The 27,113-nt window shown below is 45.2% G+C and overlaps 1 protein-coding gene across 4 annotated transcripts in view; it reads left to right on the top strand.

Moving 5' to 3' along the window:
• The window catches only part of LOC139049852 (inactive phospholipase C-like protein 1), a 345,846-nt gene that overhangs the window by 81,757 nt on the left and 236,976 nt on the right, over nucleotides 1-27,113 (top strand). For 2 of the 4 annotated variants that reach the window (XM_070525680.1, XM_070525678.1), the window contains one exon: nucleotides 2,275-2,595. The exons of the other annotated variants lie outside the window; for them this stretch is intronic. The gene's annotated coding sequence lies outside the window, so the exon portion shown is untranslated. The remainder of the gene's footprint in view (nucleotides 1-2,274; nucleotides 2,596-27,113) is intronic. 4 annotated transcript variants of the gene reach the window in all.

Raw genomic sequence — 27,113 nt, 5'->3', positions numbered from 1 at the left:
TTGTCGAACGCGGCATGACGACTATGAGATGACAAAGGTGGAATGACTATGTTGGAACGAAGACAACGGTATGACGACGACGATATATCTACAAATGCGGCGTGACTACTATGGGATTACAGTTCTAAAATTTTAGTGGTGGTACGATGACGGCACGACGAGGATAGGATGATGACGGCGCGACGGCAATCAGATCGCGAAGCTGGAACGACGACGCCTATCGACCACGATGGCATCATGACGACGGTAAGACCACGAATTTATGACTACGACTGTACAACGATCACGCAATGACGGGGGTGGTATGACAACTGCGGCACGATCACGCTGGACTTCTACAATCCTCAAAGAGGTCCAAATACTATTGGCTGACACGTAAAAACTAATATAGGAGTTCTGATTTCGGTCGAGTAAGATCGGCAATGACTTCCAGGTACAGGCCATTTCTATGTGTGAACGAATACGTCCGTGGGCTTTGTGAAACGCACCTAATGATCAGGACATTCCGGTGCGCGGGCGCCTAGAAACACAAATTCGTAAAAGGCGGGTTTCTCGACAACTGCTCGAGCAGCATGGCATATCTACGTTCTATGAAAGAGCTGCAGCCCTACAATGAGCACTCTCGGTGTTTAAGGTTCCTCCGGGGGCCCCATTGTTTATTGTTCACCCCTGAAGAATCGCTGCCGTCGTTCGGAGAGACAATTCAACTGGGGGTAAAATCCTTCTTGAAATAAATGGATCACCGCCGCCGTCATCGTCATCATATCTTCATTATTACCCTAATTTGGCGCACCGCGAGGCAAAACTGTGTCACTGATATCTGGACCTATTGAGCACTTAACGGGATAAAAACAATAGCTTTTTTTTTAACACAACGTGCAGGCGTGGGCAAAATATTACGTGGTATGCTAGCACGCGCTTAACTGTATGTCTGCTTACTCTGACGAAGAAAGCGCCTGGTATCGAGACATGACATTGCGCGTACGCGTCCTGTTGTGCTCATGTGCCTGCCAATACGCCAGCTTCTGGCCAGCCTGCTCTCGGAATCGCATGCATGCAAAATATTACAATATCAAAGCGGTTTCTGTTTCGGTGTCTATCACATGCAAAGCGAGAATTCATCGCACGCTCCGCCGGCCTTAACCAGCTGGCCTTCAAGCCCAAGGCTGCTCTGCTCAGCACTTGGTGAGCGTTTCAATTGATTAATTATTAGTTTAAACGTGCGCCTTTACGCTCTTGGGATGCCTTCAACGTCGACCCAAAGAAACACTCGGATCATGAAATACTTGGCACCTTGCTGGAAAAGATTTCCAGCTATAGAACACTGACATTGGTACTATTTTTTCTTGGTGTCGATGCCATTGTCACTGAGCCATCGCCAATGGTGGCGTGCGCTTTGAATTTGTTGCGGTGAATGATGCAGTTGATGACATGTTGCTGTAATTAATGACCTGTTGCGTGCTGGAAGAAATGCGGGTTCGTACTTTGTGATCGCGGATTCGACAGCTACCCAATAATGCAACGAAAGTCAGACGTTAAAGTTTTTGTTACGCCATTAAGTTCGATTTCCGGGTGAAACGCCGTCATATTCTTGCAAAGGGGATCACACAAGTGTCTTCGGCGGGCTGCGCACAACTGCGCTAGTTCGCAAGAACGGTATACTCAATGCTGCCGTCAAAAGAAGCTATAGCGTCCTGAAAAAAAGCCGGTTTTAGTTTATTTGGTTACACCAATAACTATAGACCCACAGACCAATTTACCCTTATTTGCTATGTGTTGCTTGCAGAGAGAGAGAGAGAGAGAGAGAGAGAGAGAGAGATGATTTATTTAAGGAAGACAGAGAGGTCGGCCTGAGCTAACGCGCAGCCTGATACTCTGCACAAGGGGAGGGGGAACGGGGACATAAAGGTGTGATGAGGGATGACGATGACATAGTGAAGAGGGATGCGCAACGGTGAAAGCAAGTTCAACATTCTGATGATAAACATTCAGAAATATCCTCCATGAAGCGACTTTCGGGTTCCGTATCTAGTCCGTAGTCACTAGTTCAAATGAACCTAAAGATAAAGGCGCTAAGACGAAGCTGGTGTGTGGGCCTCCCCTGCGTGAGCAGCACAAGCGCCAAGCAAAATCTTTACGGCATGTGAAGAGCTGCGATAAGCGGCTCCAGCACGGCGAGCGCCTGCAGGGCACTTTTAGCGGCCGGATTCTGGAGACCTCTGAGAATAAGGCGCATTGACCACGTGCATTTTCTGAACGCTTTCCTTCTTGCAGGAAAATCATGTGCGATATATAGCTTGTCCACTGCGGCGGCTTCACGTGCCCATGATGGCATGCAATACGTGGCCTTCTGACCGAAATGACAGAGCGGCGTTTCTCAGCGGGCCATGCCACCCGTGTACATGGCTCGTCACTTGCATCCCTACCACCTGTATACGAATACAGCACCGTCCCATCCAACATCGATGTGTACCTGTCACCCTTTACTTCTGCGCTCGTCAGCTCCAGGCTAGACCTCACATGCGATCGACGAGAAGCATACGTCGTCAAAAGCAAAATACGCATGTGGAGAAACCATCGCCGATGATTATCGAGGTAAGTGAATAATAGAACGCCTCTCGGAAACTTTTCGCTTCTTTAGAGGAATGACGCGCTTGAAGGCGCATGTTTGTTGTAGCGAGGACGTTTAGGTAGCGTTTGTATTCTGTGGAGAATACAGCCGCTAACCAGCATATATCTGAAGCCAGGAGCGAGTGTTGCGCAGTGTCTGAGAGGCTACCGCATGCAGCTCCCGACTGCTCATTGCCGCAATAGTTCGATACCGAGTGGCGACGGCGGGCAAAGCTTTGTTTTCCTTCCTCATGCGGCGAGGGTGAGGAGGTGGCCTGACGACGCCACGTTAATGACGCCGACTTTGCGTCGTGGGTAATCTAAGCTTTAATCTGTAGGGTGCTCGGTCAATACCTGCCGAAACCGACACAACCACTAAACGGACACTGAAAGGAAACACTTGGACATTTCTTTGAATAAACAGACATTAAACGTGTTCTAGAGGTACCGCGTTGGACACAGATATGTAATCGCAATTAACTTGCATCTTCTGTATTTATGTGAACTTCGTTTGTATTTATGTGCGGGTTCGGTCTAATATGTGCATCTTTGTGCGCCTTGTGTGATGAAAAAAAAAATTATGGGGTTTTACGTGCCAAAACCACTTTCTGATTATGATGCACGCCGAAGTGGAGGATTCCGGAAATTTCGACCACCTGGGGTTCTTTAACGTGCACCTGATCCTAAGTACACGGGTGTTTTCGCATTTCGCCCCCATCAAAATGCGGCCGCCGTGGCCGGGATTCGATCGCGCGACCTCGTGCTCAGCAGCCCAACACCATAGCCACTGAGCAACCATGGCGGGTCTTGTGTGATGAAGGCCGGTTTTGACTGCCGCGTTTCTATTGCGCCATCTACGTATTTTCTTCATCCAGACGCCTGTTCATCTCGGGCCGCATCGCTGCGTTCTGTACGTGCTCGAGACACACGGTATACGCGTATATGGCTGAACTGCTACAGTGTGGTGCAACCTGTGCTCGCCTTTTGTCTCTATGTTTTAGTGTGTCGAGGACTATCGAACTCTGATCAATATTGTCCGAACCTGTGAAATTACTTCTCATTTTTACGATTGCGTTAAAGGAGTAGCCGTCTCCATTATGGGTGAATAAATCTTTCTTTTATTTTCATTTCAGTCAAAATAAATAACGAATCTGTTTAGAAATAAAGTATGCTGCAAAAAAGTAACCCTATTTTCGCCAATCTCGCGGTAAGATGTTGATTACTAAAAGTGAAAAAGGAAGCCGTGTTCTTCGGTTTTTCAGTTCGCACTGAAATATCTGATGCGCCTGTATACGTCGCGTGCTGTCTTGGACGTTGTTATTTTGTACTTGGACCTTTGTGGCGAAGTACAGGTTCCCGAACCTTGCTAAGTCTAGTCTCTGGTTCTTTTAGAATACAATGTAGTCCGCCTTTACCGACTGATAATTACCGTCTTTGCACGTAAATACCGCGACTACTAATAAAACGCGAGGAGGGACTTTCGGTGTGCCCGAAAGAAAAAGATATACAATTTTACGTGTCATCAACTGAATATATAACGCGAGACGCATTCTGAGGTTGGACATATGTATAAAAAGAAAAGTGAAATAAAACTTGAAATGAATAAAAAAGAACTCGACTCATGTTCGTGGAAATACGGTAATAAGGCCCGAGCAGGTGCCGTTAAAATTGTTGACGCCAAGGCGAGTTGGCGCGGGAAACTTCAAAACGGCGTCGCCACCCGCCATTTGCTGTATTATTTGCTTTTTTTTGCCCTCAACAGGGCTCTCTAACAGTAATAGTAGCATTATTGCTATTGCCGAAGGGCAATTATACGGATTGACTTGTCCCTTTAAGCGTAGAACGTAAATATCGTGGGAGTACGGAGGTCATCCGGCGCGGGAATTATACGCCGTTCATGCTGACAGGCCTCCTGTCTTGATGTCTATATCGATTATTAGAGCTTACGCTTATCGCTAGCACGCGTGGTTTATACCAATGCGAACTTTGCGGCTGACGTCATGCATCTAGCCGCGATGTTAAACGATGGCGTTGCATAATCGGGTATTTGCTGCATAATATATTTGGGTGACATTTGTGTACTGACTCAACGCATAGAGATTTCAATGAGTCAGAGTAAACGTTTTTGGATAGCGTTTAAGGGAGCTGAGGACTATGTAGACAGGGAATCGCTGTTGAATAATCTCAAGCACGAAGGCATAGATGGCGATTTCATGAAGCCGCTGAGGGAACAGTACGCGTCTGGCACGTGAAAAGAGAAACTGAAGAAATGGGAAAAAGAGAGAAAGATGGGATCGCGAGAATAAGATTGAATGGTGGACGGCACCCGTCTTACCGAACAGATGTTTTGTAATTAGTTATTCTGCTCCGGACCGCTGTAGTATATAAGGAAAAATGAGTACAAGATCGCGTGGGAATGCCGGAAATGCACAGAACTAATGGAAATTCATCGAGGACTGAAGCAAGGATGCCCTCTGTCTTCAATGTTTCTCGCGCTTGATGTTAAGGGGGCAGAAAACCGACTGGACAAAAATGAATTAGGTTTTTATTTATGTTGCAGGCATAGCGGGTAGGTGGTGCAAGAGAATTAAGGTCAGTATAGTCTGACTTGTGCACTTTCGTAGTGGTGCTAGGTCATGCGTCATGAAAGGTGTTCGTATAGTATGGTATAGTTGAAACGATCACGACGGTATAACAATCACGAGCGCACACCTAGCGGTCGAAGCTGGTATACAACTTGAGTCACTTGGTCGGCGTAAGACGCTACATAGATACACGGACACATAAATCGATATATATATATATATATATATATATATATATATATATATATATATATATATATATATATATATATATATATATATATATATATATATATATATATATATATATATATATATATATATATATATATATATATATATATCTTGTCTACATCTATGTAGCGTCTTAGGAAAGAAAAGTGAAATCAAACTTGAAATGAATAAAAAAGAACTCGACTCATGTTCGTGGAAATACGGTAATAAGGCCCGAGCAGGTGCCGAACAGATGTGTGTGTGTGTATATATATATATATATATATATATATATATATATATATATATATATATATATATATATATATATATATATATATATATATATATATATATATAACGAGAAGAAAGGGGGTTAACCGAGGGACCCGATAATTATTAGTCATATAATGAGAAGCCAACAAACACTGACACCAAGTACAACATAGGGGAAATTGCATGTGCTTAATAAATGAAATAAAGTAATTATAAATTAATGGAAATTGAAGTGGATGAAAAAACAACTTGCCGCAGGTGGGAACCGAACCCACAACCTTCGCATGTCGCGTGCGATGCTCTACCAATTGAGCTACCACGGCGGCGTTTCCCCATCCACTTTCTTGGGTATTTATGTGTACTAGTAGAACCCTGGGAGTGTTAGCCAGCGCCCCCACTCACAGACCTATGCGGCGGACGTGGAACGTCTTTTTTGCCGCAGGCGTCACGAGAACGTGATCTTTTCGGGTGAAGGCAACTGGTCAATAAACCCACATATGCTCCCTGAAGGCATCAATGTTGCCGGATTCGAGACCCTCGTTATGTAATAAACGAGAAGAAAGGGGGTTAACCGAGGGACCCGATAATTATTAGTCATATAATGAGAAGCCAACAAACACTGACACCAAGTACAACATAGGGGAAATTGCATGTGCTTAATAAATGAAATAAAGTAATTATAAATTAATGGAAATTGAAGTGGATGAAAAAACAACTTGCCGCAGGTGGGAACCGAACCCACAACCTTCGCATGTCGCGTGCGATGCTCTACCAATTGAGCTACCACGGCGGCGGCGTTTCCCCATCCACTTTCTTGGGTATTTATGTGTACTAGTAGAACCCTGGGAGCGACATGCGAAGGTTGTGGGTTCGGTTCCCACCTGCGGCAAGTTGTTTTTTCATCCATTTCAATTTCCATTAATTTATAATTACTTTATTTCATTTATTAAGCACATGCAATTTCCCCTATGTTGTACTTGGTGTCAGTGTTTGTTGGCTTCTCATTATATGACTATACATATATATATATATATATATATATATATATATATATATATATATATATATATATATATATATATATATATATATTGTGTGTGTGTGTGTGTGTGTGTCTGTGTGTGTGTGTGTGTGTGTGTGTGTGTGTGTGTGTGTGTGTGTGTGTTCAAAACGGCTCATGTAGGCAAAGAATGCTAATAGCATGAAAATTCAACTCGCGGCACGCCTCCTGTTTCATTGGCTCATGTAGATTAACTGTTGGTGTATCATCACTTGGGCTTTTATCTTATGGGCGGCCGAACAATAAGGGGTCACGTGGTCAAACCCTGGTGACTATTTCTTTATCGCTCCATCCATGTGCATTACCTGCGCAAATTAGTTATAGAAAAGAATTCGGAGCCATTCCACTTTGTGAAGGTCAGTGACCAGCGGAGCTGTCTACATGGGGATAAATATGTTGATGATGAATATGTTGATTGCAAATAAAAGACACATATCGCAATGAATTTACTTTTTTCTTTCACGATTTTTGCTGTTGTTTTATTAAATTGCATACTCAATGCTTTTTTTATTTTTAACCTTCTTTTGTTTGCTTTTTTGGATTTATTATTTGGTAACCAAGGTGACTATTGCTTTATGATCGCTATGATATACGGCCAGTGGCTCTGTGGCGACACTGGAAAGGTTCTTGGCCAACGTGAGGTCTATAGACGACGGAAGGCGCGTCGTGGGCACACTGACGTTTGTGTGACTTTAAATGCCGAATCTTTCAAAAAGAAACGCCACGAACCACTTTCCGTCTGGTCGAGACACGTCCATTGTTAAGATCACCCACAATTACGATGGGAGTGGAGTTGGTAAGGGTGATCCAGCCAAAGGCACATGCGCTTGGCGTTTGCGGCACAATCTTCGCTCGTATTACGTGCCGCCCGCCGTCGCCGCGCACATTCCCGCTTCTGTTCTTCCGCAGACCTCACTGCATCCGGCCTACCCATTGCACGGGTGGAAGGGAACTGAGATAAGGTTACGTGGTTTGCCTATAGAGCCCGTGACGTCAAACCGCAATATATACAAACAGTGTCTATTCCGGTTTTAGATTTTTTATTAGGTCATTTTTTTTTATCGCAATAGGCTTTGACACTTCTCGCGATTAAACCCAGCTAGGGCATATTCGGCGATGCACTTTAGTTTTATGCTTTAGCTCTTTTAGCTCTGGGGTGGCCGCCATCTTTCTTTTTGCCTACGCACACAAACCGCCGGAACCTAGCGCACAGCAGCTCCGCTGGAAAATGTTATCTTTCAAGGTATTCGAAAGAAAGAAAGAGGTTGGCGTGAGAATGTGCCTTGTCTGCACTGTTGGCATTCGACGTTAAATAGGCAGGTAATATCCGGAAGACGAGACGCACCCGTAACACGCCCCAGAGAGGCGTATCACGCGGCTTGTACCGAGTGTGTATAGGCAGATAGCGCTACAGTCATGGTGTTGCGATATTGCGTCGATAACAATAAGAGGCGCCGACGCGTAACGTCGCCCAGTCTTCTGTACTTGTGAAACGAGGAAGCGGCGTGCTCAGGTTGCGCTCGTGTTGATATGCGTGGCTTTATTGCGACGTTTTCTTGTCTGCGGCTTTCGCGCGTTCCGCGTTTCACTGATTGCCGTCGGGGAAACTCAGGCGGGCGAACATCTCTGGGCATCCTGCATAGCGCACTAGGATGGGATTGCGGGTCGAATAGAAACCTCGGTTCCTGGCTTTCTTTTTATGTTCTTTGCTAGTTTGTTGATATACTTATCTTGCTGGAGTACAGGCCACTTTCGTACACATCATGAAAGCACGGAAAAAGGCCATCTGTGCCTACTGTACTGTTCCCGTTCAAAACACAATATGGCGCCATTTGAAATGCCTTCATGCTTTTGGGTGGTGTGTTTTGTTGTCTTGTCATTATCGATTTCCCGATCATTCATTACGACACGCCATCTCCTGTCCTTGTTTTCTTCTTTCTTCTCGTAAAAAGCCATTAACCGCCGCTGTGAGCAACATGGTGGCCGTTTCTTTGTGAATCACGACCGTGCCGCGCTTCGTGACGGACACTTGCGCAGCCCGACGCGTTGACGCAGCCGAAGCCAAAGCCGAAGCCAAATTGCAGACGCCGCTGACGGCAAGCCAAGTGCCCGCGCGCTCGAAATTCGACCCGCGCGCGTGCTTGGAAGCACACCATTAAGGGAAAAGCCATTACTCGGCGAACGCGCGTCGTTCAATAACTTGGTGGTCGAAGCACTGCCGACACGTTGTCGCTACTAACTTTCGATAATCTTGGGTCCTTAACTTTGCCTCGAGGAACCTCTCAAATCACTTGAATGGTTTCATCTGTGTCTCTGTGGGGCTGGTTTGGTGGTATTGCTTACTTCAGAGCAATACCAGTACCAATAAAAAAGCCACAATGTTCTCAGGAAAAAAAGAAAGAGGCAGATGAGAAGGAGATGACAGCAGACTTGTACGTCTTCACAATATCAAAGCCCAAATTCCTGCGATGTAGTTTCCTTAGGGAAGTGGCATTAAGAATTTCAGTTGCCTGTAATCAAACCACACACGCCAGAACATTTCCAGTAGATAACGTTTCGGAGCTCTTGTATAAGGACTATCAAGTAAAGGCCGTACTTCATCAACGTACTTTTAACTTCACCTGGATATGAGGCCGTTCCGTCATCAAATATGATCTGAATGGCTGTTACAGATATTGCCGCATAGCTAGCTAAATGCTACGCCGCTCTTAAAAAGACCATAATGCTCTGCAGCATTTGAACAAGTATACTGCTGGGGAGGCCGTAATTGACCTATACATATCAACCATAACCTGCCCTATATACGTTTCCATGAAATTGATACAAGATGAGTCGTCCACGTCACCGAGGACACAGTGGGAGCATCGCACGACGCGCGAAATAAGAAGAACCCAGGATTCAGTAATGATTTGTAATCTGATAATTACGCCAGAAATGTTAACGTTTCGCCACTCGTGGCACTTGGCATGCCGTACGCGTCGCCCACCACTTGCCCTTTATTTTCACTAATTATAAACACTCGTTATAAACACCTCGTTGAGTTCTCTCAGAGCACCTGGGAAACCCACTACGAACCTAACATAACGCATGAAAATAGGCAGAAAAAGGGAATTCAGTGAATACTTGAGACGACCATAATTAGGTCAGAAACGTTGAAGTTTCTCCACACATTCGGCCGTGTATCATGACTTCCATTTTGACAGAATATAAACTCGATGTTTTGTAGTTTTCCCAGGAATCTGGCAAAGATTGAGGGTAATGGCCGTATAGAACCAGACGGTCTCGAAACTTTGAACAACCATCACTTGTGAATTTCCACCGGCACATTCCCTTAAAATGTAAACCTTGTGGCACGTTGAGTTTTGCCAAGACCTTGGCCAAACGTCCTACGCTGTTCGTAAAATACGCTTGTGAATCTCTGTAACACCTGTATAAGTACAATGTACTACAAATGCTCTAAGGGAAGGGAAAAAAGAAACTGGAAAGCGTTTCACATAACCCATCGAAACAGGCAGAAAACGAGTGCTTAGCAATTTTCATTTAGCCCCTGTTTAATTTCACCAACATGCTTCAGTATTTGCCTGCACATCGCACCTAAGGTATACAGTTGAACGCCTTTATAACTAAGTGCTTGGGGCATCTAAAATCATTCGTTATATAGGTCACTTCGTTGTAAAGGTCGCACACCACACAGCTCGCAATAGAGGCGGGACGGAATTATTCCTTCGTTAAACAGGTCTCTACGTTGTAGAGGCGTTCGTTGTAGAGGCGCATGACTAGCAGTATGCATCCATTTCATCTAAATATAAACTCGTTAAATGAATAACATTTTTTGAACAACCATAAAGACATCGAAACGTGCGTGCGACGCTTTCGGGCGCTTCTAGTCGCACTAACAGCTTCGTTGTAAAAGCTATTCAATGCAACGCCTCTACAACGAAATTACCTGTATTGTAAGGATTGATTATGTTCCGGTCAAATTCTTATCCTGCATATGTATTGTGAACGCCTCTGCAACGAAGACCACTACAATTAATTTACCTGTACAGCGAAGGAATTTAGGTGTCCCCCCCCCCCCCCCCCCCCCTTCCGACGGCTGATTTGTTGCTTTACAGCGAACGCCACATGTAGTTGCCGCCACTGCCTTCCGCAGGCGCCACTCAGCCACGCTCTGGGCTAGTGCTAACGACAGCGCTAGCGGATTAAGCGACGAGTGTGCCGATGTCAACGAGAGTTGCAGTCCTATACTGCCCTGCTCCTGGAATCGCTCAATTCGTGCGCTGCTTCTAACATAGCAGCGGGTGCGACGGGTGACGAATACGGCGCAGCTGATGACGAGGTGATGTTGTAACGACGTCTTCAGAGATGTCTAGAGCGCGATGGACTCCAATGTCAGCGAAAGCAACAATGGGGACAATGACGTAATAATTCTGCGGAAACATGCAAGGTGGAGAGAAGTAATTAAATAAGGGGAAAGGAGACGTCCACGCAAACGTAGCTAAGTGCTACAAAGGAAACCCATACGGGTTCCTTGAAAGTAAAGCCTTACAGTTGAAAAAAAATTCGTCCTGGCCCGGGACTCGAACCCGGGACCACCGCGTTTCCGAGGCAGCCGCCCTACCATATGCGCTAACCAGGCGGCTATAGCAGATGGCAGGTGGAAGTCGAATTTGTCAACAACTCGAGTCAAAGGCAAGAGCTTGACGTAATAGTTCTGCGGAAACCCGCAAGGTGGGAAAGATCAATTAAATGTGATTGCTTTTTAGTAATTGCTGAGTTAATTTCGTGGCGCAGTAATCGGAAACCAATCAATTACAATTTTCAATGAATTAATTGTAATTGTGATCGGTTACTTTTTTTCTGTAACGTGTACGAGACTGCCTGCACCCGAACCACGCAATACTTGTGTTTTCGCGTCCAGCCCCCGTCGGAACGCAGCCGCTATTCCATCCTGCGACCAGCGAGAAATTTGCTGGCTTAACCATTCGGCGTCCACTGAGAGGGCTGTCCACGAAAGTGATTGATACAAAATACGGCCACATACATGTTCTCTGGGGAGTAGCTAGAGCACAATAAAAACGCTGTGAACACTCGGAAAGAAGTTTCTTTCCCCTTTTTTTGTGTCACACACTGGCCTCATCACGCCTTTTACAGCCTGCGCAACAATGGCGCAGACTTTTTGTGAGACGCAAGCTTAGCGGATGCTGCTGTGTATCACGAATCACGTTCAGCGCAGCTGAGGCTGCGGGAGGTGTGAACTTATCCAGAAGGAGAACCGGCTGCATGGCTTTTTCATTGTTATTCTGTATTTATTACACTAATCCTCCCGTTCAAGCCGTAGGTTAATCTCGGTGAACTTAGGAACAAGCAATGAGCGAGCCCTTCATCCTAAAAAAAAAATTATGGGGTTTTACGTGCCAAAACCACTTTCTGATTATGAGGCACGCCGTAGTGGAGGACTCCGGAAATTTCGACCACCTGGGGTTCTTTAACGTGCACCTAAATCTAAGTACACGGGTGTTTTCGCATTTCGCCCCCATCGAAATGCGGCCGCCGTGGCCGGGATTCGATCCCGCGACCTCGTGCTCAGCAGCCTAACACCATAGCCACTGAGCAACCGCGGCGGGTGCCCTTCATCCTGGACGGTCGGCTACGTGATTGTGAGATGTGTTCGCAAGATATCAGTGAAGTTGAGCTGCGTTGTTCTGGGTAAGTTCTACAGACGTAAACCATCTAAGGAAAGCCTAATGCTGTCAGCTTCTCTTTCCAGTAGCATAGGTGCACATGAACCCGCCAGAGTTGGGAATGCCAGGCTTGTCAGGCGAAATATGGTTGTCGAGGCTGGTTGGGTCAGCCCGCCTGCAAGGGAACACCCCGGCAAAATGCGTGTTAACGCTGTGAAGTGCGGTTGTTCTGGGTCATCTGGACTTCTCGTTCGACCCGCTTGCGTCGAGTTCCTGTAAGTGAAGATAGTTAGTAAACTAAACCTGACTTTTACTTCGTGCTAACTTGACTATACTTCAGGAACAGCCACAAACATGCTGGTAACTTTTTTTTTCAAATCCAGTGTGTTCCTTGGCAAAATACCGCCACTTTCCTGTAGTGGCCGGATACGTCTGTTTCGAACCTAATGCATGATCGGGCTAGTGCAGTAAAAAAAAAATAATATATATATATATATATATATATATATATATATATATATATATATATATATATATATATATATATATATATAATGTGTGTGTGTGACACAACTTAGGATGATGCTGATGATGATGATGAACCATATAATTTATTGAGCCGCGCTGATCGGGACTATGATAATAATTGATGACAGAAAGTTGAAAGGTGATTCACCCTCTAGTTCACGTGGATGAAACGTTGTCGCGCGGCTCTCACAATAAATTGTACAGTGGATACCCCATATTCTGACCGCTAGCTTGCCCAGGAAGATATTGCGTTTCATCGACTTCAAGTAGACGTAGACGTTGAGTGGCCTTACGCCTTTCTTCGGACACGCGCTGCCGGCACTTCCTCCCGATTGGCTCGCGGTGGCTGCGGTGCATGTAATTGGCGAGACGCGTGTAGTCGTGTAATTGTCTACTGCCGGCGCCGCGTTTTCTGGCAGCATCGATCGCATCGAGCGGAAGCATTGAAGAGAGGATAGCGCAAGGCTTTGGAAAAGAACGAAAGCCCGAGTAAGAGCGGCCTCTCTGGCGTGCAGCAGGAGCGGGGAGGCCGCTCGCCGCAACCGCGTGTTTCCCGAGGCAGTCGCATTTCGCCACCCGGCGCTCGCTTTGACGCGTGTTCCCCATTCAATGCACGAAGGCGCACGCAACCTCCAAGACCCCCTCGCCTCTTCCCGTTTCCTTCATTTCATTTATTTATTTCGTGCCGTTCTTCTTCCTGCGGCACCTTCCTCAGCGTTTGACTCAACACTGAGCCCTTTCTTGCCTGCTCTTGCTTCCATTTCGCGCCAATATATCGGAGCGATGGACCGCGACCGCCGCTTCTTAATATGTTTTTCACCACATTACGAAGTTTGGACGCTTACCGTTACTGCACTCGCCATCCCTTCCCCCCTTCTCCTCACTTGACGGCCCGTTAGATCAATATCTATCTCGCCTTTTAGCGGACCACTTCGCGCTGTCCATTGTTGCCTCTGTGCGAGCTTGGCGTTGCAGGAAAGACAAGAAGCTTTGTTGCGACTTACAAAGAGTTTTCTGAATGGTTTCCTCTTTTTCTGGTCAGATAAACAACGTGAAAATGGACGCCAACGAGAAAAAAAGAAAGAAAGAAAGAAAAGCAAACTTCAGCTTCTGACTTTCGGTTTCTGTACATAATCCTTTATTTTCCAACAAGTTTCGCTGCAGGTCAAACAGTGTGACGGAACAGCTTGAATGTAGCTGAAGGCTCTCGGACGGCAGCAGTACATATATACTATTGGAGTGGAATGCATAAAACACACATTCTACTAAATATCACATTACTGTGTATTAAAGAAACATTTTTCCATCTACATACCTAAGACACAATTATTGCACGTTACTGTTCCAAAAAACCAGAAAGATACAATGTGCTAATACGTGTGACGGGAAATAAACAACGTGAACATAGAACAAAAATTAAAACCTACTTACTTCTAGTTACAAAATGCACTCCACTTAGGTGAAGGTTCGCGCATCGATTTTTTCCTTCTGGTATTTAAGTGTGGATGTGATGCCTGTGTTAGCGACTGCGTGAGGTAACTTGCACGCCGCCTGCGACAACACCAACTAGGCTTTCACAGCGGACATGTCGGGGAAAGCCACGTGGGATTGCGATGCGCACGACGTCGCCCTTTTCGGCTAGTTTTGCCTGCTCTGTTGTGCTTTCCAAAAATGCACGCACGGACAACATCAGTCTCAGGGTCTGCGTTGCGAGTGAAACCCCCCGTGCAAATCTCCAAGGACCAAACCTGCCCAATAGCGTTGCTGTCAGCGCGGTTGGCTTTGCTCTACAGTGGTGGGCCAAGTTTTGTGTTTCTTCTTTCTTCTTGGTTATTGGAAGATAAAATGAAGGTCAGAGTTCCATAAAAAAAGAAAGAAAATTCGAAGCGGAACTATGTACAGTGCTGGTTTGTCAGTGTGGCGTCGCGTATTTCTGCGAATTTTCTCGTATTCGGGCCGTGATGGCGCAGTAAATGTTCGTGAAACTAGCCAAGTTCAGTGTATGGACCTTTTACAACGCAACATGGCTGATCTTTACAGATAAGCAATTAACGAGGCCCTAGCAGACGCCGTCAACATCTGTGACGTCACGGAGTGCTGGAACAACAACTTCATGGTGGCAGCGTCAGCCGTCTTTCGTTTGTGCTTGAGTGCAACGATATTTCACTTTGGCCAACTTTCCCGTGTATATATATATATATATAGCAAGCGGCGTCTGTTTAGCGGTTACTTAAAGGTTGCTGATAAAAAGTTAGGAAATTACCAGACCTGCAGCTTTGCCAAAGATTACTTCAGCATTACATACTAGTATGTAATAAACAACGACCTGCCAATTACCAGACCTGCAGCTTTGCCAAAGATTACTTCAGCATTACATACTAGTATGTAAGCTGAAGTAATCTTTGGCAAAGCTGCAGGTCTGGTAATTTCCTAACTTTTTATGAGCAACCTTTAAGTAACCGCTAAACCGACGCCGCTTGCTCTAAGCAGAAAACGCGCTAGTCATTGCTTGAGCTATATATATGCCAAGAGACCTTGGCACCGTGCGCTTAGCCATTAGTGACGATGAAGGCACCGGGCAATGCTAACCGCAGCGTTTACGATCGCAACTGCCTCTGAGGGCGGCGAGACTGGCACCAAGAACGTTCGGAGAGCAGCCCCTTTGTTTACGCACCGTAATTCGTGCGGGTTATTATGGCCGCTAACTATACCATGGCAGCATATACCGAGTGCCAAGATGAAAGCGACGAACTATGAGGATAAACAGTAAATATTTTCGTCCCATAAACACCGTAGCAGGAACGGAAAGGCATAAAAAAACAGGACGAGTGATCCTCATGTCTTTGTGTCCTTCCTTTCCTGCGATCGTGTTTTTGGCGCGAAAAATCTTTTCTGTTGCACATGCACCGACAATAGTCGAACAGCAAGTGCAACTATATGGTCCAGGAGGCCTTAGAAGACGACGCAGTCTTAGAAAAAGAAAAGAAAAAAAAAAAACAAAAACAAACAGGCATAAACGGCCTTTCAAGGAACTTAATTCATGACGACTTCTGAGTGAGCTGGTGTTGGTCTTCTGCCCACAAGTGTTGAGTACTCGGCTGTTAGCAGATTGAACAACCAGTGCGTCCTCAGTTTGTAAGCTTGTTTTTCTTTCTTACTATTTTTAGAGCACTAATGTATTTTTTTGATGGTACTTCTCCCTTCACGCTTGCACAGTAACATATGTTGATCGCGTGGGAATGAACATGTTTTTTGACAGCAAGAAATGGGGCGCACGCTGCTTTGACAGTAAACAAGCTCAGATTGTATTTTGTGGCAGTCGGTTACAAATGAACTTATTGAACTAGACACACTTGCATTCACTTTTACTGTTGGTAGCTGAATTTTTGCCCAGTCATGCCTTCCTTTTCTCCACGGTCCGGTAGCTACGCATATCAACTGTGCTCGTAATAATTTTGCAAGAGCTGGACACATGACGCTCCCGATAATGCCCTTAATGTTTTGGTGCACTTTCTTCGGTCAGAAATATGAGGTCATTGAAGATTTTTTAGCAAGCTAGGGGAAATGTCACATCTTGTGATACCACGTAGATTTGCAGAGCGTCGGAGAGCAAAACTTACCTAATAGCTTACGTGCATGAAGCAGCAGTTTGTGTCGTGCAAATCCAATAATGTTTCTTAGTGCGCCTCCTTTTTGAGTTCCATGCTCGTTTCATTATTACTTTGTTTCGTCGATATTTGAGCGCACTTGGAATAGCAAATGTTGTGTTCTGCGGATCACTTCTGTTATGACGATATTATGATAAGACGAACAGGTAGGCCATATCCTCATCCTCGTCAGACCTGAACACAGTTCATACACATAATCGCATTTTAAGTAGTCTCTTATCACCCGCGGGTGAGCTACAAAGTTTTAGAAACCAATTTTTTTTTGTTTGAATACAATAATAAGACGAAGAAGGCGCCATTTTTACGTGCTTCATCTCGCGCTATGTTAAACGCATCTCGTGGGTACTTTTCGTCGTCGGTGATAACATGACGGTCCAGATCAAATTAGTGTCAATTCTCACGAAAGCTGGCGGAAGAAATTAGTTTAAATCGCTTACATTCATTTCCGCGTGCATTCGACTTTAATTCAGGGATGACTATTTTACGTCATCACTTCCGAGTTCATCTTTTAAAGCGATTGAAAGCAACGAGAACTTTAATGTACAGAAAGTCGCACGAAAAATATATAGCGGGAAATCGGTTAAGAAGGCAGCGCTATTTGCACGGCTAGTTACTGAACTTAATATTGAGCCCACCTCGCTTACCCATCACCTTCATCAATAATTTTATTTCAGTATCAAAGACACTTGGAGGGTGCAGACAAAACGTCATTTTTCAGGCTTGGCAGGGTCGTCTGTCGTCAGTCGATTTACGTAAGAGCGACAGCGCAAACTCGTTACGTCAGCTTTGCTCGCGCGCAGCGATGGCCTCGGCAGAAGGAGGCAGGAAAGTGCGAAGGGCGGGGCGCGGGGGCTTCCTGCATATTACGTGCGAGATGAAGCGAGGGAGAGGGAGAGGGCGAACGGGGCCAGTCCGTGGAGCCGACTTCCTCCTCGTTTTTACAGCTCGCATTCGAAGGGATCGATGGCTGACCCGGCTCCAATATTAATCCGGGACCCTGCTCTCTCTCTCTCTTGCCCTCCTCTCCTTCCTTCCCCGTCGTCATCTATATCGTCGCTGCGGTTTATGACACTCGCCTACGCAGGTATGCGTGCGCCTTAATATAGACGAATTTATCACGAGCTCTGGGATGACGCCATACCGGCCTTCTATAGCGGAAAAAGAAGACCGAAACCTTCGAATATCATGCGCTGTTTTCACGTATTTAGCGAGTCTGTGTGCTTAAAGGATGGCTATTAAGGAACTGTGTATGTTTTAGCGTGATTGACTGCGCCTATAAGCAAGAATCACGAAAGTAGTCTGGGCCGCTGTGTGGTTTGTGTTTATATCAGACTTGTAAGTAACGAGTTACGTGCAATTAATGATTTGTAATCAATTAGGTTTTTGTTGATATTGTAGTTGAACAATTACATTGTTTACTCGGTAACGGCCACTGTAGTTTAATGACGTTTTTCGGCAACCAATTACACGTAACCAGTTACTTTATTTGCATCACAAAGTGCAACATGTGACGCGCACCTTTCAGAACCTGAATTTGGTGACTACTGCAGTAGAACGCCCGAGATGGTGCCGTGCCGCATCGTCGCGAATTCGCATGTTCCGACAGGTCAACCCGAGGGCTCAGTGTTTGTTGCCTGATCTTAACGCTCCACCAGATGTTGGCCGATGAATTGAACAGGCGCGGGTACGTACGTCTACATAGCGCAATCCGCTTGGGACTTTAATGCTTCGAAATCACGTAAGGACGTTTTTTTTTTCATCTTTTCCGTCCCAGCCGAGAGTGTCTTCTCCAAGTACCAGTTATAATGAAGTGCAGCTCTTTATGGAGGACCCAGATGCTGAGTAACCGCAATGTTGTGCGTAATATTCTGTGTATACTTCAGAACGCCGCCCCATCCACCAAGCGCGCACATCGAGCGGACTGGCTAACTTGCCTCCCTTTCCCTCTCTTTTTCCTCCTCGAGCAAGCTTTCGGTGTCGCTGCTGGTGTCTTCACACCAAAAACGAGGGACGATGACCGACGGAACTAAAAACAAACAAACAATTGTTAGTGGAGATAATCAATGTATGATGGGCTGCAGAGGATGCACTGAAAGGGGGAGGGAGGCAGGCCAGCGGGTTCTGTTTGCTGCATCTAGGCAATGTTAATAAAGGTTCGGAGCAAAGTAACGTAGGAGTAGTCGATTCCTATAGAGTAATTCCTCGATTGCTTTCGTGGGGCAATAATTGGTAACTGTAATGAATTACATTTTCTGAATGAAGTAATTGGAATTGGAATTGGTTACATTTTTTTTCTGTAACGTGTACAAATCTGGCTTATACGCTCATTGAGTCATGCTAATGAGGTGTACGAAATAGTCCACCGAAATGCTATAATGGAACCGAATACAGGGTTTCTCAGCTGCTGTGCACAAGTTTAAAAAAGAAGTGAACTCTTCTGTGAGAATGAAACCAACTATGTGTTGTTAGCTGCAACCTGGGAAGGCGTCCGGTATTCTTTTTTTTTGTTGTTCATAATTAAAATACGCGTCCAGCGGATTCCCCGTGCTGCTCCTCCCGGAAATACCCAGGCGGATTTGGAGCGCAGTAGCTCAGGTCGATCTCTCTACCTTTTCTATCAATAAACTCTTTGTCTTTCTCTGGTCGGACACATTTGCGTGCTTGTTTAGATACTTTTGTACCATGTCAAAAGGCAAGCTTTGCTTCTGCTCCAAATCGCGACTGGCTTGAAGTGATAAAGTAGGACCCCTTGAGCAGAATCACGCGCGGACTCTTTTTATCACTGCACGCTTTATCTGCGTTTAGCCAAAGTCTCGTATACAATAGAGATTACACAACTAAAGGGCATGGTGCAGCGGCTTATCAGGCGGGCTTGGTCTTCCTGTCTACGGTCTTCCCAGACGATAACATCGGGAAATATTGACTCGTTTTGTCGGGCGCATTCGATGAAGGTGAAACAGCCTTATCGGAAGATTGTATATTTCGGGCTTGGCACGTTGTCAACGATACCAGGTTTGTGATCACCCAGTGGGTGAGCATAATCGCGTGCCTGTTCTCTTGTGACCTCACTGGGGAGCACTGCGACATTGCTCCATATCAACCATATCATGGTCATGTCGCTGAGGTGGGTTAATAAATTTATCCTTACTTGCGTTAACAATCAGTCGTTTAAGGACTTTTCGTAACCAATAGCTTTATGCTTTGAATATCGGCCGCAGTTCCTCGACCTCTTACAGCACGAATTGTTGTGATAAAATCTGGTGGCCTCAAGGACGTTTTAGTTCCTTTTTGTACTGCGAAAGGATTTCGAGAGAGAATGTACGTTCGGGCTTGCTGGTATTGTATATCAGGCTAGTACAGCGCACAAAAGGCACAAGGACAGTGCAACAGACGCAGACAAAGCGCTTTGTCTTCTATGCATGGTCGCTTCATGCACACTTTGTGGCGTCTAGCTGTGTCGGAGCTCATTATTATGTCTGTCGCCTTCCTGTTTCCTCGAGTGACGGCCGGATGATTCACTCTTATTCAACTGACTTTCGATCTTTGGCCGACAATATGCCAATCGTCTTTCTGTCGTCTTGCCTTGAACATCATCCTTACCATCACCACCACCACCACCACCACCACCACCACCACCACCACCACAATAATAATAATAATAATAATAATAATAATAATAATAATAATAATAATAATAATAATAATAATAATAATAATAATAATAATAATAATAATAATAATAATATCGTCGCCGTTGTCGTCGCTTCAGGGCTTCCATTTGGTGATCTGAATTTTTTTTCGTTTCGTCCCCTTCAGAAGTGTATGGATGGCGGCATCCTGAACGTATCCATATGCTGGGGATTTAGAAGTCAGCAGCAACAACAGCTGAGTGTCTCGGTTACCAAGCACCGTGTCATTTGCTACGTGCATGCCAATCGGAACGAGTACACGCGTCGATTTGGTTTCGCTTCTCTGCGGAAATTTTCTGCGCCGAAACGACATTGTTTGCATGCACGCAACGGCTCGAGGCAGGCTCGTTATTCAGCGATAAGCGATCGCCGCGGGGCTCGCCTTGTGCGGCGCGTAGGAGCGGACACGCATGCCCGCGCTCTGCGCCGGCGAGCGTGCCTCGAACGTCGAGAAGTCTTTCCGTTTACGCACGCACTCACTCGCGCGGGCCAGAAAATATGCCGGAACAGAGACGCTGCTCGCGACAGGTGAGTAATCGCCGCCGTGCGACGCTGGCGTCCCGACACCGCGGGTTCTTGCCTGTAGAACCCGTTAAATCCAGCTGGCGGCAGGAGAAAGTTCACATGCGCGAGTACCGCATATTCCTTCGTGTACCTGCAAACCAAACGCAAGAAGTTCAACTGCGGGGAAGAACTGACGGTAACAAACGGTGAACAGTTGCCCGCTTAGCGCAGAGGGAATCTGCGCCTTGACCTCTCTTCACTTATTACGCTTATTAAATATTATCGTTCAACACGCCTCGAGCCCTTAAATACCATATATATATATATATATATATATATATATATATATATATATATATATATATATATATATATATATATATATATATATATATATATATATATATATATATATATATAGCACGTATTGAGCAACAGGAAGCTGTATCGGGAGTTTCGCATGTTGCTCTACAATTTTCTCATTGCCGCTTTTCATCTAATTGTAATAATTGAGAAATCGAGTAATTAACTAAGGCTAGTTATCTAATTAGGTGGAATGCGACATATAATCTGAGTATCTCCAAGCGACGGCAAACAACATTACCTTGGTTCGGTCCAGATACGTGGCATTTGCATGTAGGTCTGAACCCTCTGAACACTATAAGTAATTCCGAAAGTCATCATAGTGCCTAAATAATTTACTCAAATGCTTGTTATTACGCGCCGCATTTGGTTTCGCTAGCCTAAAGTGCCCCCGTCATGACGTCACGATACACCGCCTCGCTTCAACCCAGCAATCGCTGCGGCCGACTGGTTTTTACTTTTCTGCGATAGAGTTTACAAGCAACACTGCATTTAACAAAGGAATAAACAGTGGTCAGTCGATCATCAGCTGTTCCACGTGTTGCGTAACCTGCACATGTCCACTCTTCTTCTCAGTGTTAAGCATAATTAACACACTTGAGCTAATTAAAGGTTGCATTTAATTGTCGTGCAGAATTTCACGTCCACAGCTGGAAAAAAACCTATCCATACCAACGGCAATGTCTTTAAGTATAATATATACTGGAGCATCCGCTATATCAAATTTAGAATTGCAGCGCAAGCGCTGGAATTGTGCTTTACAGCGCAAGTTTTTTTATTCGCCTATGTCGTCAGGCTGCATAATGTAGGTCTAAAATTGCATTTAAGCACGGGGCCCCGTTTAGTGCAGATACTGCACCAGCGGCTCGTGAAACGCGTATTGTTCGTAAGCCATCGTTCTTAGTCTTCAGGTCGGTCAGTGTATAATTTCACATCCCTGTATTCACATAACAAATTTTGGAATGCGTTACATTCGGGAAAATGCGGGACGTCGTCCTCGGCTCTTGACGCTCCGGCCAAGCGACCGATCCGGCGCGATTGTGTGTCAGGTTCAGCGGGTGAGCACCGTCCTGACCTCGAACGGAGGCCATCGCGCGCGTGCACGGCGGGGAGATGTCGAAAAGCGTTGCGATAGCATGCGACGTCGACGCAGTGTGCACTGCAGACCGGTTTCGAAGCGAAACTGTCACAAGGCTATCGGCACCGTTCCTTCTCGTTTTCATCGAGATTACGCAGCGTGTCCGCAGGGCGAAAGCAGCGCCGCTGCTTCCGGCGGCGAAATGGCTTGAAGAGGTTGGTGAGCTTTAGAAAGTGAAATGTCGGAAGCGGATGGCGGACGAAAGTATGAAAAAAAGAATCGAAGAAAGAGTAGGCGAAGAAGAAAGAAATACCGAGAATGTCAGAAAGAAAATTGCTCGGAAGAAGGAAGGAAAGGAAGAGGAGAAGAAAAAAAAAGAACACCTACCGGGCGAACGGTAGGTAGGTGTTCCGGGCGAACGGGGTTTGAACCCGCGATTTTATTCCCAGAAGCACAAAAACCCTTTAGTCGCGATGGAGGGTATCCACTGGCCTAGCGCGGGCACGGTCGGCGGGAGAGCTAAACAACCAAGCATATGTATCGTGCACGCGTTCAGATTTGTTATGTAGCGTGCGATATAGTTAAGTGTAGTTTGATTGCTTCACTCGATGGTCTGCAACTGCCGTGAGCTTTTTTGCGTGTTTTCGGATTCATTTTCAGTGCGTTCGCTCTTTTATGGAAATCGTAAATGTTTATTAGCTACATTTCCGTGTTTCGTGTTCCTCCACACTCGTATGTGCCTTACGTGACCCGCGCTCGGAACTCTGCCGTGTAATTTTGCTTGCAATTTTGGTTTGCCCAACGACGAGGAGCAGCCTGCCCCACCGAAAGGCACCGACCTAGTCTTTAAAGTCGTATCATTAAACAAGAAAAATGAAATAGTAGACATGCTGCTGATGATATCGCATGGCAAAGAGCAATAATCTGGTTCACGCTCGCCGCTTTTAAGAGAAACTAGACGTGTGCCACTTTTGAAGTGCATCCTGTTCACCTCTCTCGTGTCCGAAAGCCGTATCTCGTCATCGCTGAAAGAACCAGCTCTCGACGACGCCAACTCTGCACCCCTCTTTCCGTTTAACCGCGTACAAAACTAGCCGAGTGAACTAACCGGACACTGAAGGATTTATTCGTACAAGCGAAACGGGTGAGAAAGCGTAGGGCGAGCGGGCGGGCGAGCAAGAAGTTGGTCAGCGAACAGGCGACCTCCGCCCCGCTCCTTCTGACCCGGATACAAAGGACTGCGTAGGACCGGGAAAACAATTTCTCCCCGGAGATTGACGGGCCGGAAACAGGGTTCGCTGGAGAGAGAGGGGAAACGTTTTCTTCTGCGCCGCTGCAGCCACGAGGGTGTACGCCCGGTTTTTGCTGGCTTTGGTCGCCAGATGGAGCGCACTCGTCGCGCTTGTATAGTATCTATGAAAGCACCGCGCTATCCAATAAGCATCTCCAATACCCTTCACAGCAGTGTCGTGGTGTCAACCCCGTGATAAATGGGGACGTAGTTTTGTGTAGAGGCTTCGGCTTTTAAGAAGATTCGGAGAATATAACGGAAAACGCAGTCAGTTGATAAGAAATGGCATAGAACATTCGTTGCGAAAAGGGAAAACACTCAGTTGAAACAAACGTTGTGTATTAGATAACTTAGTTTGGTTGTAAAAAAAAGTGTTTGAAAACTAAGATACACCAGAAATGTGACAAAAACGAGCTTCGTATCGTGTGCTTCGACGCCGTTTCAAAGAGGATGCTCATATCACCATCCTCGTCCGCTCTAGTTGCTAGCTGCATTAAAAAGAAACCTAGCGCTAGTGTTTGCTGCATGTTCACGCTCTCCTTGTACTGCGGCTAAGCCAGCGCGTGATTTTGATGAGTAGGAAGGCTACGTCATCGGCTACAGATGGATTTGTCTGAACTTTCGTTTGCTAACTGCAGACGGCATCCTTTAAGCTAACTTCTCATCGTGAACTCTTCGTATGGCATTGAGTTGTCTGATTTCGATTATCGCTCGACTGTCTTCACAACGTCATTATCAAATTTGTTTACTGTACAAATAAATTGTCCCCGTTGCGCGCGACATGCAACAAATAGCCAATATTTATTTATGCACTGAAAATTTGGCAATCAAACTTGATTGGTTCTCAATATGGCAATATTTGTGTAAAGTAACATTTCTAGGCTAGAGCGTTAGCATAACTATACCACAAAGAGCAATGACAGAAGCTACAGTCTGCTCTCTTGAAGGTTATATGGCGGATTCGCCTTGTGAGATGTAACCGAAGCTCAATATAATATATTCACAAGAAAAACAACATCAACAACACAACTAAGTACTATTACTACTACTATACAAGATTAGTCAATCAAAGATCAAGTACATAATTCATAATTAGTTCTAGGTATGAAAACAAATCAAATGTTGCTTATGAACATACGAAAAAAAAAAACGAGAACAGCCTAATTGAAACGTCGCCTAAAGTTTCTTTAAAACTTCGTTTCACTTTTGGAGGCAACAGTCGGAAAGCGATTGTACTCTCCAGATCTTTGTGGAACGAAATAACGCAGGAAGGTGGAAAATTTACATGACGGAATGGTGACATTGTGTTGGTGTTCAAGCCGAAATGATAGGTAATAGTGTGGCCAAAGAAGTTCGCTCGGATGTCGAAATAGTTTGTGGGTGAGAGGGAGAGACAGAACAATTGGCGGCGCAACGCTAAGGGAGCCAACGGTGGATTAGGCTTGAATATGCCTATCCTTGCTGCCCCGTTGTGGTTCGAGAATATAAATCGTGTATATAATCTTTGTAATTTCTACCGTATAAATTAAATCGCCACTGAATAACGTGAATGACCAGTGTGAAGAAAAAAATTGCGAATCAAAAGTGATCAAAGAATGTCAAAAAAGGAAATTACGTTGCGGAAACTTTACCGATCCCGAAACCTCAATTTTTGTTTTTGGATATTAGTCAGCTTGAGTCCTCCACTACGGCGTGCCTCATAATCAGAGAGTGGTTTTGACACGTAAGACAACATAATTTAATTTTTAGGTTTAACTTAATAATAAACATTTTGTTTCGGCTAATTTGTCCGTGGTAAGTCTACAACAGTACATAGGAGTGTTGCCTAAATGGCGACTTACACTTCTGTGAAGGTAGGCTAGCAACTTCATTTTGAAATGTTATATTAAATATTAAGCTTAAAAAAGCATTCGCAAAATCCGTTTAATCAGATAATGAAAGCTTTTTTTTTTATATTCGCATGCTACCCGTGACTCAAGGGGGACCCGGAACTCGCAAAACTTGTTACGAAAATAGCGTCGTGCGATGCTCCGACTGCAGCGCGAGATTTCACTCGAACATCATTGTAGACCTGCCAACCAATTAAAATTTGGGAGATGAGAAAGTAGAGGTCGGGAAATTATAATGTATGGTGAAAAATACTCAAAATATTTTGATTACTCAAGATGTTGACTATATATTTTTGTTAAGTTCACCGACTTTATTCCATAGGCAAACTGAACAGGCACTTAGGCCTTGTAGCTGCAAGAACAATCATTGCCACGGACAAACGGAAATGTTTGTGAAGCTTACGCACGAAATCTTCACGAAACGGCGCCCAAACTTTCGGTTGCCGTAATGCGGCAATTCATTGTTAAAAGGCATCAACAAACGGACTCAGAACACCGAGTCATCTAGGTGTTCTGTGTCCGTTTGTTCGAGCTCTTTAACAACGAATCTGTACCAATTAGCCCAGCTCTATACTCTGTTGCAATACAGTGATTATATGAACGAATGAACCTCTAGTCCTTTTTTCCACGTGCGTGTAATGTTAGTATATGTAACTTGTATACGAGTTCAGGCTACCCATAGCTTATCGGAAAACATTTCGGGGTATCCACCCAACACTCTTAATGTGTCGCTAACGAAAGGGCAGTAATTCACGCAACCCATTAAGCTGAACAATGACAGGTGCAATACCCCCGAAGAACATCAAGCAAAAAGTATCCTACACACTTGCAATGCTACTCAACAAAATGGTGACCACAAACGCATGACCAGAAGATACCATAGTACCGAACATCATTGACGCTTTCACTCTGTCACGAAGAAAGTATATTCGTGTTCACATTAGTTGCTTAATATTTGCCTGATTTCGTTACCGCTTGTCTGACCTATTCTATGTGTATCACTCATAGCGAATGTCTTTGATATGCTAATTTGAAGTAGCGCTCTGCTTTGAAGCAAGTCTTCTGCTTTGATGAGTGGTAAGTGCATGGAAGGCCAGTCATGCTGACCAGTTCAGTTTTCTTTTTTCCTTTTGCTCATCCTATTTGTGTACTTATGTACATTTGATTTTTAATAAATTTTGCTTAACCTTGATTTGGGTAGTCGTGCTGCAGGCAAGTCCGAATAATCAAGTGGGAAAGCTCGGGCTTAAACTTCAGCCGTTGACTGTATTGATATTCTTTTGAAATGAGATCTGCCCTAAAATGGACGCAATCCTATCAAAATAAAAATATGTGGGTTAATGTCCCAAAGCAAGCGCACTGGCTACGATCATGGGAACGCGTGAGGGAGGGGGGTGCCGGAACAATTTCTGCCGCCTGGTGTTCTTCAACGTGCATTTATAGATCTAAGTACACGAACGTTTCCACTCCGCCCCGATTGAAACGCGGGCGCCGAGACCGGGAATCGACCCCGCGACCTCGCGTTCAGCAGCATAACGCCATGGATCCTGAGCCAACGTGGCGGGTTAAATGAATAATCGTAAAATTAATGTCGTCATTACATTACACATCCAAATATCGGCCCTTTTCATCTGGTTATGCAACCAGAGGTCGACACAGCCTTCCATTGGCCCCG

This window comes from Dermacentor albipictus, chromosome 9, assembly GCF_038994185.2.
Source record: "Dermacentor albipictus isolate Rhodes 1998 colony chromosome 9, USDA_Dalb.pri_finalv2, whole genome shotgun sequence".
Taxonomy (NCBI): Eukaryota; Metazoa; Arthropoda; class Arachnida; order Ixodida; family Ixodidae; genus Dermacentor; species Dermacentor albipictus.
The sequence above is the reverse complement of the archived record's forward strand: the minus strand, read 5'-3'. Positions and strand labels throughout refer to the sequence as shown.